This window comes from Trachypithecus francoisi, unplaced genomic scaffold (assembly GCF_009764315.1).
Source record: "Trachypithecus francoisi isolate TF-2019V2 unplaced genomic scaffold, Tfra_2.0 Lachesis_group5, whole genome shotgun sequence".
In the NCBI taxonomy this organism is placed as follows: Eukaryota; Metazoa; Chordata; class Mammalia; order Primates; family Cercopithecidae; genus Trachypithecus; species Trachypithecus francoisi.
This window is the reverse complement of record NW_022681470.1, coordinates 34,135,259-34,147,383: the sequence shown is the minus strand read 5'-3', so window position 1 is coordinate 34,147,383 and position 12,125 is coordinate 34,135,259. Positions and strand designations below refer to the sequence as shown.

Here is a 12,125-nt window from a genome sequence, read left to right as displayed (position 1 = left end):
ATTGGAAGGACAATTGGGGAGTGAGCTGTCTCTTTGTGAGCTGTGCCCCTGTTCACCAATTCATTCTTGTAACTTATTCTTCTTGCATCCCTTCTATCAACAGACCCTGTAGTAAGTGTTGAGGATGCAACTGTGAGCAAGCCAGACAAATTATCTGCCCTCGTGGAATTTACAGTCCAGAGGGAGTCACAAACAGCAAACAAGAAAGTTTGTAATGAGAGTTACATAGAAAATAATAGAAGACCAAGATAGAGAATGGCAGGGGACATTATTTTATAGAAGGTGGTTAGAGACAGCATCTCAGAAGAGATGATCTTATGCTGAGACCTGAAGGATGAGAGTGAGCAGGGTGTATGGTACAGTGCCTGGCAAGTGCAAAAGCCCTGAGGTAGAAAAGGTGGCTGACTCCTAGGGCTAAAAGACCTTACATGGCTAGAGAGCTGTGAGTGAAGGTGGGATCTGTGTCCAGGGACTGGGCATCCAGGGTTTACCCAAGGTGGGTTATATATATTCAATTATAAAACAATTATATATATATATATAACATATATAATATATATATATATATATAACATATATAATATATATGTTATAACTCATATATTTTCAATGGTAAAACAACTGAAATATTTTGGGTTATAGTAAAATTCTTATATTTTAAAAATTGCTCTGTAGGCTAGGTGGAAAATGGATCAGGTTTCAGGCCAGAGTGAAAGCAGGGAGGTTAACTAGAAGGCAGTTGAGATGCTTGAGCTAGAAATGGCAGAGGTTTGGACTGAGACAGTGGCAATTGAAAGGGAAAGACATCACCAGATGAGGGCTCTGTTTTGCAGGTAGAACAAGCAGGAGCTGGGAGAGAATGCAGCAGGGGTATCCAGGGCTAGATATATGAAAGCCTATCAATAAACATAGGACTATATTGTATCCTTAGGAAAAGAGGAGAAATAAGAACGTTTCCCAGATTTCTAGCTTTCGTAACAGGAAGGAAGGGCATTGTTGCTTTCTGAGATGGGAAAGACTGAGAGAGAAATCGCATTCATAGGAGTATTTACTTCTGATTTGAATATTTTAATTGTGAGATGGCTTCCACACATCACGTTAAGTAAACATTTGAATATGCCACACCAGAGAGAGGAGAGTTCTGGGCTAGATCTAGCAGTTTAGGATCCTTTCAAATACAGAGGGTGTTTAGAGCTGTGGGAATAGATAACATCATCCAGGAAAGACTGGAGAAGTGAAGATATTCCAGAATGAGGCCCTGGGGAAATCTAACAGTCCTGGTCAGTTAGAAGAGAAGAGGCTTAGAAGGAAATAAGAAGAGTGAAATAAGAAATCCAGGATAGTGAGGTATCCTGGAGACAAAAGAAGAAAACATTTCTTATAGGAAGTTTGTCAGTTAAGCTGACTGCTGGTGAAACACTAAGAGAGAAGAGGAGGGAAGAGTGTAGATTGCATTTGGCAACACAGAGGTTGTTAACTTTGACAACAGTAGTTTCCGTTGAGTAATGGCAACGGAAGTCAGGCGTTAGTTGAAGAGTAAATTGGAGATGCAGAGAGTAGAGGAAGATTGCTTTTAGGAAGTTTGACTGTGAAGAGGAGCAGAAAAATATTGCAATAACTAGAGAAGTATGTGGGGTCAAGGGAGAACGTACCACTTTTTTTTTCTAATAGGAGACTAATGGGACTGTTTCAGTAGAGAGGGAGAGATTGTGTGGAAGAGAGGGGAGAGGTTTCCTTTAAAAGTCAACAGAGAATGAGATCCAAAGTAGAAGCAAAAAAAAAAAAAAAAAAAAAAAAAAGTTGGCTTTTGGTAGGAGGAGGGTTTTTATTTAATGGAAGTTAGGATGTAAAGAGTGCTTGCTTTTCTTATTTCATTGCTGAGGCCAACAGCTGAGAATAATAGATGGGAGTAGCTCTGCTTCCTGAAGTGAGGCAGTGTACCATTTAGGCAAGACCTGGAGAGAGACATTTTGCCCCCTTCACCCATCAACTAACCCCAGTTTTGTCTACTTAGCCTATCAGGTAACTTCAGGCAACGTAAGACATAAGAAATACATAAGAAAGGCAAGGCGCAATGGCTCAGGCCTGTAATCCCAACACTTTGGGAGGCCAAGGCTGGCAGATCACAAGGTCAGGAGTTCAAGACCAGCCTGACAAACATGGTGAAAAATTAAAAGTACAAAATTAGCCAGACATGGTAGTGTGCGCCTATAATCCCTGCTACTCAGGAGGCTGAGGCAGGAGAATTGCTTGAACACGGGAGGCGGGGGTTGCAGTGAGCCAAGATTGCGCCACTGCACTCCAGCCTAGGCGACCGAGTGAGACTCCATCTCAAAAAAAAAAAAAAAAAAAAATAGAAAAATATATAAGAGTTTGTGAGAGAGCTGGTAGTGAGTGAGAGGCTTGGGAGATGGTCAGTTTGCTGTTCCTCCTGACATGAGAGAGTAGGGGGACTTTCCTCCTTCTCCAAGCCAATAAGGAGGGCTTATCTGTATCTCTGGAGTCTGGTGTACTCAGAAACTGTTGCCTCCCTGACTATACCTAAAAACGTCTATGGATGAAAGGCTGTGGGGAGTCATCAGTGGCAGCAGGGCAAACGTTCATTGGAAATGGCCTGCACTTCTAAAGCCACCAGGACCAAATGTTTTATTTGGTTTTGTTTTCCTGTGGGTCATAAACCTGACAAAAGTAGCGAGTCTTGAGATTTCTTGAAAGGCATCTTCCCTATAGGATGTTCTAGAGAGATGAGGTACCACCAGAGTGAGAGTCTGTGTCAATGGGCTGGAACCCAGGGGATGTCAGTAGAACCATAAGAGACCCACAGGAGAGGACACTTCCCACATAAGGGAACTGCTGATGGGAAGCTCCCAGTGGGGAGACATGTAAGGGACCCACAAAGGAACCAATCAGGGAAGAAGCTACATTTGAGCTGTGACACACAGAGGGCCTCAGTGCTGCGATACCAACACACCAGCAAAGAAAGATGGTGGCCTTTTCTCTGAACACTCTTCTCCGGAGATCAGCCCAAGAGGGAACCAGGAACAGGATTTAGATGGCAAGAAAGAGATAGAGAAGAAGAAATGTAGAAGTAGACAAAAAAAAAATAAAGAAACCAATCTCATCCTCCTTCCTCATTGCAGGCTCTTGTACCTGAGTGAAAGTCCAGCAACTCTGTGGAGCAAAGCCATGGGGGCAATTAAATTGGATGAGAGGTTGAAGTTTTGACATCAAACTGGGTTTGACTTTTTACTTTAAAAACCATGTATGTATATATATATATTTTTTAAATTAAGAACAGAGATTGACCGGAGAAGTAATGATATACACGAGAGCCATCCTGGGGTGGGGAAGAACAATTCCATAGAGGGAGTATAAATGGGCGAGAAGGAATCAAGTTGCTTTCTGCCTGCCCCTTGCTGATTCTAGCTTGTTCAATAAACTGGTTATGGTTTAAATTTGTTTCTGTCTTAAAACTTTGTGATGTTTACATTGTTGCAGTCCAAATAAAACTTATGACAGTTTACAAGCACTGCTGTGATTCCTGGTCTATCATGTTGTAGACCAGGTTTATACATTTAAAGGCATCCACATGCCTAGCAGGTAGCAAAAATGGATGAGGCAGGTGAGGAGCAATAGAGAACAATGAGGACTGGAGAATGCCTGGCCTTTAATGTTTTAGCAACCCTCTTTGGGTCAAACAACACAAATATGCAAACTACAAATGACTTTTGTGTTAGATATACAAAAGTATCTTCCCCTACCCAGGCCTTTGTAAGCCTACATTGCATTAAGTGTGGCTGTGGGAGGAGACAGGGAACAAGGCAATATGACATGCCTCCGCCTCACACACACATACTATGATGATGCCGCTTACTAGAAAAGTGTAGAAATGTTCTGAGATTTCCCAAATCTATAATTTATGATTCTTGTCAGCATTCTAGTTACACACAGGAAAGTATCAACCTGTCATCTGAACGTTGACAGGAGGATAGATGAGAGAAACAGAGATTGTGCTTCACAAAAACTTCTCTTCCCATCACAGGCCAGATCCTGGTAATGAACACCAAACGCCAACCATTGCCTTACCAAGGAAGCCACTTTTTAAAAGGCTTCAGTTCAATTCATTCAGTTTTTACTGAGTGTCTAGGACATACGAGAAAATTTTAGGAGGTCAGCTTTGACCGGAAGAAACTGTACATTCTTGTATACAATCTTGTCATTTAGAATTCTGCCTGAGTAGCGATATACTAGCCTGGAGCAAAATATCCTGTCAGCAAATAAGAGATCCCTCAACCTAAAACAAAACATATGAGAGAAATACAGAAACAGAATTTCAGAATGTGAATAATCATATGCTAGAGAAAAGGAGAAGTAATTGTATTTCATTAAATGTTTGTTTGCTTTCTAAATGATTCCTTAGAAAGGAACCGAGATTCATTTCTTGACATTATATTTGAAAATGCCCCAGATTCTTACATTGGAAGAGTCCTCAAAGGCTATCCAGACAACATTCTCACATGGGAGAGTTGCTCTTTAAGGTAGGACCCCCTTCCAGATGGTTCTTCCCACGTAAGCTTGTTCACTCATGATGATCAGAATCAGGTGCTGGCACTGTGAGCTGTCCCAAACCAGATGCAACTAGCTGATGGAATCTAGGAAGATCTATGGTGCTGGACAAAGTTTAAGGGCCTGGTCATACAAGATGCATGGATCTGTATCTGAGAATTGGTCTATAATCAGGAAGTAACCATGGTGGTAATGATGGGTGAAAGGACAAGGGAGGCAGAGGTAGCACTGGACAAGGACCTAACTAAATCTTGGAAGTAGTAGTCTGCTCAGGCCAGGGCGGGACATCGATAGACAACCAGAGTGGTTCTGGTTGAGACATATGACTGACTGCAAGAATCAGTAAAATCCCTGAAGACCTGAGAACAAGGCAAGGACTCAGAATTAGGGAAAGGAGTCTCTAAGAACACAGTAATGTCTGTAACAAGAGTGTCCAGAGGACAAGCCTTGAGCAACTGATAGACATCTCTGTGTCCCTTCTTCTGAGTCAGTGCTGGCCTGGGTGGCATTTACCGGCTGGTGTACATTGTTTTATTATCTAGATACATTGTTTTTATCATCTAGAAGAGGAGAGATATGAAACATAATGTGCCCTGTTCCCTTGACAGGGGACTGTGAGATTCCATCCATGATAGGCTAAATCTAAATTTTGCAGAATTTTCCTTAAATCGAATGGCTTCCTCTTCTTTAATTATTTTCTTCTTTTGATTTTCATTATGCCACCTTCTCCTGGTTTTTATCCTATATGATTGGCCTTCTCTTTTACTGGCTCTGCTTCCTCTAACTGGTCTCTAAATGTTAAACACTTGTAAGGCTCAGTTTTGAGGTCTCTCTTCTGTTTCCTTCCATTCCTACCCACATGGCTCATGTCCCATCTATGTGTTGATGATTTCTAATTGTTGTTGCTCTAACCAAGACCTCCTCCCCGAGCTCCAGACTCATGCATCTAACTTCCTACATGATACATCCACATGTGAGTCAAATTGGAATTTCAATATAATATATCCAAAACATAACTGTTAACCCTCTCTGTTGTCTACAACCTGTTCCTCCCACTCTTTATCTTATCAAATGGCAGCACCATCCAATGGAACATTTAAGCCAAAAACCTAAGAGTCCTCCTTCATTCCCCCTTTTCCTCATGGCCCCATCAACATCCAATTCTTCAGCAAATCCCGTGATTTTTATATATTAAATGTTTCTGGAACCAATCCATTTCTCTCTACCACATTACCATTCTGCTCCAATCTACTGTCCTCTGTCCTCTCGAATACTGTTCTGTGTAAACTCCCACACACTCTGTTCTGTACTCAATAGCCAGTGTGATCTTTTAAAAGTATAATTTAGATAATTTGCTGCCTGAACAAGTCCTGCCCATGCAAAATGTACATAGTAATCTCCCTCCACAATCAAAATCCAAAAAGCCTTTTCTGAGCTTCCTCTGCCTACCCATCCAATTTCATCTTGGTACTACGTTCCCATTCACCTTCCCTCAGCCACACCCTGCTCTCTTGCTACAATAGCTCAGCCTCAGTCCTGACCGAAGGCCTTTTCACTTGAGTTTACCTGGCCCAGAAAGCTCTTTCTAAAATTGGCTGGCTCTTGTCATTCTGATCTCAAAATGTCTCCTCCTTGGAAGGACTTCCCCAGCACCCAGCCTAGAGAGCTCTGCCCCCGCCCTCACATTCCCCCTTTGGTCTTACTCTGTTTCTTAATACTACATTCCTTTCCCCACAGTACCTGTCAGTGTATAAAGTCATTTATCTTGTTGATTATCTGTCTCCTCATCACTAGAATATGAACTCCAGGAGAACAGGGACCTTATCTATCTTGTTCCTTGTTAGACTCCTATATTAGAAAGGAGGATACTAAATCTGGGTGTTTAATGATCATTTATTGAGTAAAAGGGAACTCTACCTGCATATAACTTCCACTCATTGATCAGCTGGAGGTATGTTCAATAAGTCTATTATTTTTTTAATGTGACGACCCTTTCAATATTTGAAGGAAGCCTTTATTATGTATGCCAATTATCTCTGTGTATGTGTATGATGTCTTTCTCCTGACTAAATATCTGCAAGTATTTAAATTAATCCTCATATGAAAGAATTTCCAGATACTTCACTATCCAGGTCACCTGCCCCTGGACAAACTCCAAAAGAAGACTCTCCAAAGTTAGTTCCAATGGTGTCTAAAAATAAACTGAATGACACCAAATATAGGTAGTGGAAAAAATGCTTTCAGGCTGAGATTAACAGCCAACTTCTGTTCTAGTCTGAAGTATTTTTCTGTAATGCAGAATTTAAGGCATAGAAAATATTAAAAGATTTTCTTTTCTCTTTTAGAGCAAATAGTTCCCTCCCACAGCCCCCAAGCAATCAATCTTAGACATGTATTATTTACTTTCTTGCTTACTCCTTCCTGAGTTCTGATCTAAGAGAGGCAGACTAGAAGAAGACAGGGTCTCTGCTGGTATTTTCAGCCCTTGCCTCTTCTCTGAAGTTCAGATGTGAACCTCCTGTTTCCTAGTCAACACCTTCCCAGTTGTTTCACAAACACCTCTTATTTCAATACCTATCCCAAATTAGATTTTCCTCTCCCTCCCCCAACCTTCTCTTCTCTGTTCTTTCCAATGCCTGTAAATGATACCACCATCAATCCAGTCATCCAAGCTCCAAACCTCAGAGCCATTTTAGACCTTTTCTTTCTTGATATTTGGATCCAATCGGTTTTCAACTTTGCCAATTTTACCGTTTCCTTCACCTCTATTTTCACAGCACTAACTCAGGCCTTTATAACCTCTTATTTGTAGCCTCCTGAACTGGGCTCCTGTTTTCCCACCCTTGCCTTGCTTCATTTAAGTCTTTTCTACATTGCAGTCATGGAGACTTTCAGTACAATTCCATTACGATGGAGCCCAAACACCTGGCATGCTACCTGAAGCCTCCTTTTGCCTGACCTACCTCCCTCTGATAACCTTTCTTGAGTCGCACTTAATTCTAAGAAAACAGTGTCAAGAATTCTCCCCAAACACCACATATGCTTGTCTTCTATGCCTTTTCTTTTTCCCTCTACCTGGACTTCCCTTCTCAACTTTCTTCACCTTTCTAATACCCTCAAGGATTAGAGGAACAGCTGCTTCTCTGGGGAGCCTTTCTGACCCGCTACTTGGGCCATAAACCCCTCTTTTCTGCCAAGACAGAGCCCAGCATGATTTCTTATCTAAAGTACCCAACAGGAGCTATTGAAATTATTTGTTTTTTTTTTTATATCCTCACAAGGCTGCAAGCTCCTTAAAGTCAAAAAAATTCTTATTTATCTTTGTACCTCCCCTGTAAGACCTAGCTAAGTGGGGAGCACATAGTAGGTATTTCATAAATATTAACTGACCAGAAATATCGTTTAAGAGGCTGAAACTTAAATCTAGATAAGGAATTCTTAGGCCTAAAATAATATCAGAATGTCCCTACATTACAAAATACGAGTGTTTCTAGTTCTTCATCATTCACAGTTCCTGATATTTCACATTTTGTGTTCAGAAACACTTCTAATAAAATTTCTCATGCTCCAGCAGCAGAATTTGGGGGACTTAGGGTGGTTAGTGGTGCAATTATATGCTATCTCTTACCTTTTTATCTTTGGCCAAACCTATTTTAAATAGTATGGATGGCAAGACATATGTCCAAGGCCAAGATGATGAAGTTTCCTGTGATTTAAAAGCAGCGCATAGTTATTAAACAATGGAGACTCCATTGTGCTATTGTTATTTATGTACATCTCTTAGTTCCTACTACAATGCTTCCATCTGGAAGGCAAGGCTTGGGGCTTATTTAGCCTTGAAACTATTACACTGTTCATCACAATGTCCCAAATAGAGGATGATCTCCATCAATGTGATCTCCATCAATGTGTCCCAAACAGAGGATGATCATCATCAATGAGTTGAGGCTGCCAAGTGGAAAGGAGCTTCATTGAGACACCAATTTGTTTGTGATAGTCATGGAAAAATATGTAGCAACCATTTCTTTCTCTTTGCAGTGAACTTGCTTGTCAAATGCCTCTTTAAAAAGCGAGTGAAGATAATTGCAAGTCAGCTGGAAGTGCTGCCAAGATATGACCTCCAGGAAGGCCCAGAAGACAAGTGATATTGTGTGGACTGCTACAGCGCAATGTCTAACTGATTCAAAATGAAGAATCAATTTGAAATTAAGATGAGTAAAGGCATCCAGCACTTATATTATAGCAAAAAACATTGTCACCAGGCCCTGGGAAAGATGAGGACACCTCCCTTCCCTTCTCAGGCTCTGTTTCCCTGTCAGACTGTAGCTCTTAAAGGCTGTCATCCTCCAAGGGTATTCCCTAAGTACAGCATAGCATCTCTGTTACCCTTTGAATTCAACAACATTGATCTCCTCCAACATTTTCATTCCTTTAGTCAAAAGTCAGCTGTCAAACGCAAGGCACAAGTGCAACTTTAAGGAATTCATGGCCAATATTTGTCATGTCATTTCATGGATTGTCTGCAGGCACATAAAACATACAATGAGCATACTGATCCAAGATACATGGCGCACAGTTAAATTGTGAAAAAACATGACTCTGAGTCCAGAAGTTCTTATTTTTTCACAGTCTTTAGAGTATCGTATAGGTCCCTTGAAAAATAAATTTGCAGAGTGTGAATGTTAATTTACTTTCACCTTCAGAAAACAGATTTTCCACATTTATAAAAGAGAAATAGTGACTATTCTAGACAATAGAGCCCAGCAAGAATACTCAAACTAGTATAACCCTATTTCTCTATACCACAAAGACATCTTATAGGCATGTTCCTCTGAAGGACTTGACTTGAGAATTATGCTTTTTTTTCCTCCTTTTCTCTCTAAAAGCAAAAAGCACCATGATCTTGCTGTAGTATAATCAAAACAGAGTCCGATGTGAAACCAGAGCCTTGACTTTTCATCCTTCGTTTGTTACTTAAAAGTTGACATAAGAAAAATTATTTAACTTCTCTTAACCTCAGTTTCTTATCTATAAAATGGGATAATAAAATGTATCTCACAAAGTAGTTATGAGGATTAAAGGAAATGAAAAACATGCTTATTTGGTTTTGAATCCTGGTTTGGTCTAACTATCAATAAAACTCGTTAAGATGGAATGTTCAGGTATCCTCAGCATTTTGCTGTTGTTGCCAATTACTGATGATTAAAACATGGAGTAAAATATCTGTGGCATTTCTGAAAAACTGTGAGCCCATCACAAATCATCTAAAGCTCTGCTTTCACACAAGTGAGTCAGAGTTCAAGCCAACAAGCCAAGGAGAGACCTATGCTGCTGCATCTTTCTTGCTTCTCAGAACCAACAGCAGCAGCAGCAGCAGCACCTAACACCTAGCAAGCAGGCACTCTATGCCAGGGGCCAAGCTGTGCACCTTATATTCATCCTCTCCCCTCATCCTCAGCACGACCTCAAGAAGCTTGAGCTCCTCCACACAGAACCATGGCCCCCAGTGGGGGCCGCACGTATGGCCCAGGCAGACCACAGGCAGCCTGCTCTCAAGAAGAAGGCTTGTTATTCTAAGGCTGAACCCTGAAGGATGCGAAGTAATGAGCAATCTGTGTCCCTAGCCACCTAGCTTCATTTTTATTGTATAATCTCTTGATCTATTGCAATCTCAAAAGAGGCCTCTCAAACATCCATGTTTCTGCTATGTTGCCTCTTTCACAATTGCCAGGGTGATCTTCTGAACCCAGGCCACTCATGGAGCTGGGAAGGTCTCTGGAACCTTGGGCCTTTGGTCTCTCCATCCTCTGAGTGCCTGCAGCCCTTGACAAACAGCACTGTTGCTATCATGCCTTCTCTATCAGGAGAATGAGAGGTTCTGGAAGGTAAGAACTACCCCTCGTTGATCATTGTATCTAGTGGAGTGCATGGGATGATGGCAGGGGCTTCTTCCACATACGTTCTATTAGGACAATGATTCTCAACCCTGGATGCACACCTACAATTACCTAGGAAGTTTTTAAAAATACATATCCAAGCCCATGCCCAATCGTAGTCAATGGAATCAGACTCTCGAGACATGAGGATGGAGTCCCAGGTAACCCTAACATATTAACAGGCCTGAGATCCACAGTATTTTTGTGTATGTCTGGCTCTTTCCATCCCCTTGGCTCCTCTGACCCATTTAAGAAGTAAAACTGGTCTGCAACCAGCCCCTTCCCCTCCTCTACCTGACTGGGGCCCTGCTGGCCTGCAGCGAGCCTGCCTGCTCTTCTTCTAACCAGGCCTCCAGATAAGTAGTCTGTGCTCTGCCCTCATGAGTAAGCCTTGCACTCCTCTGTCAGCTCTGTGTCAGGGCAGGTGGGCCTGTTTGAATCCAGAGCTCACTCTTAGGAAACCCATTATTATTGTAGCCCAAGCCTCATTCACCAGTATTTGTTTTCAGTAATAAACTTGACATTTCTATCTCCATTTGCTTAACGTCCCCCTGCCTCATCAATGGATTTAGAATTTAGGAAGGGGAGAGATTTATTATCAACCTCAAACTCAACAACATCCTCTTTTTTTTTTTTTTTGGCCTGGCATGCATAGGCTGTAATAGGTGCTCAATAAATATTTGTTGACTGAATCAATTCCCTATGCACTTCTAGTAATATCTATTCTCTAAATTTCAGTCTCACTTTTTCTCTGTCTCTTTCTTGCACAAGCTACAGATGGTATAAATGCTGCAGTCCTTGGGAAGACTGAAAAAGCAGTCAGACAGATGTGTTGTTCATAGCTCCCTAGTCAGGCATAACTAAACATTTACATTTATTACCAATTAGAGGGGAAACAGACTGTAGTTTTATGCACTGTATGTGGCTGGATATATTTCTTTTTGGGATCTCACTAAAAATTTTAAAATGTACCATTGGATCTCACTCTTTTACCAGCTCACCATTTAAATAGAGGTCTACCAATGACAGCACAAATCTGTTGCATTCTCCTACCCAAGCACAAAATACCATGGAGGTGGAAAGGCAATGCTGCAGAGAGGCAACTGACCCAGTGTGATTGAGCTGAACCTCCTTCACTAACACTTTGTGGCCATGCAGAACTGATGAAGTTGTGGTAGACTATGTTGAGACTATGCTGTAAAGTTGTTGATGGCACACAGTGTGCAACAGTGCTTGTGGACACAGAGCTTTGCTGTGTGTGCAGCCCTTTTTCCATTTAGGACAAAATAGTGTGAGTGGACATAGTACTCGACAGGACTGTGAAACCATTGGTTCCACAGGGTTTCAGACCCAATGCTAAAGAATTCACTGTGTTTAGCTGAGTTCTATCTAACCTAGTATCCATCTTACATCTAAAACACTGACCCAACACCACGAAAAAATCGAAGGAAAACACTGGCTAAGGTATAGGTAACCTGAGCTCTGGTTTCAGCTCTTACTAACACAGCTTCTTCACCTGCAAAACCAGATGATTGCTTCGAGGAACTTTGCTGAGGAAATCATGAGATTTAATTACAGATTTATATACTGTATAAAAATTTCATCCTATGTTTAGTAACAACA

The 12,125-nt window shown here is 41.3% G+C and overlaps 1 long non-coding RNA gene across 2 annotated transcripts in view; it reads left to right on the top strand.

Annotated features, from left to right (window-relative positions):
• The window catches only part of LOC117075289, a 230,656-nt gene extending 220,935 nt beyond the window's left edge, over nt 1-9,721 (top strand). The window contains exons 1-3 of one of the 2 annotated variants that reach the window (XR_004433935.1): nt 3,143-3,262; nt 4,421-4,538; nt 8,605-9,721. This is a non-coding gene — a long non-coding RNA (uncharacterized LOC117075289). Of the gene's footprint in view, nt 1-3,142; nt 3,263-4,420; nt 4,539-8,604 lie in introns of those variants that run through there. The other variant, XR_004433936.1, reaches the window with a different exon arrangement.
• Nucleotides 9,722-12,125: the final 2,404 nt, after the last annotated feature.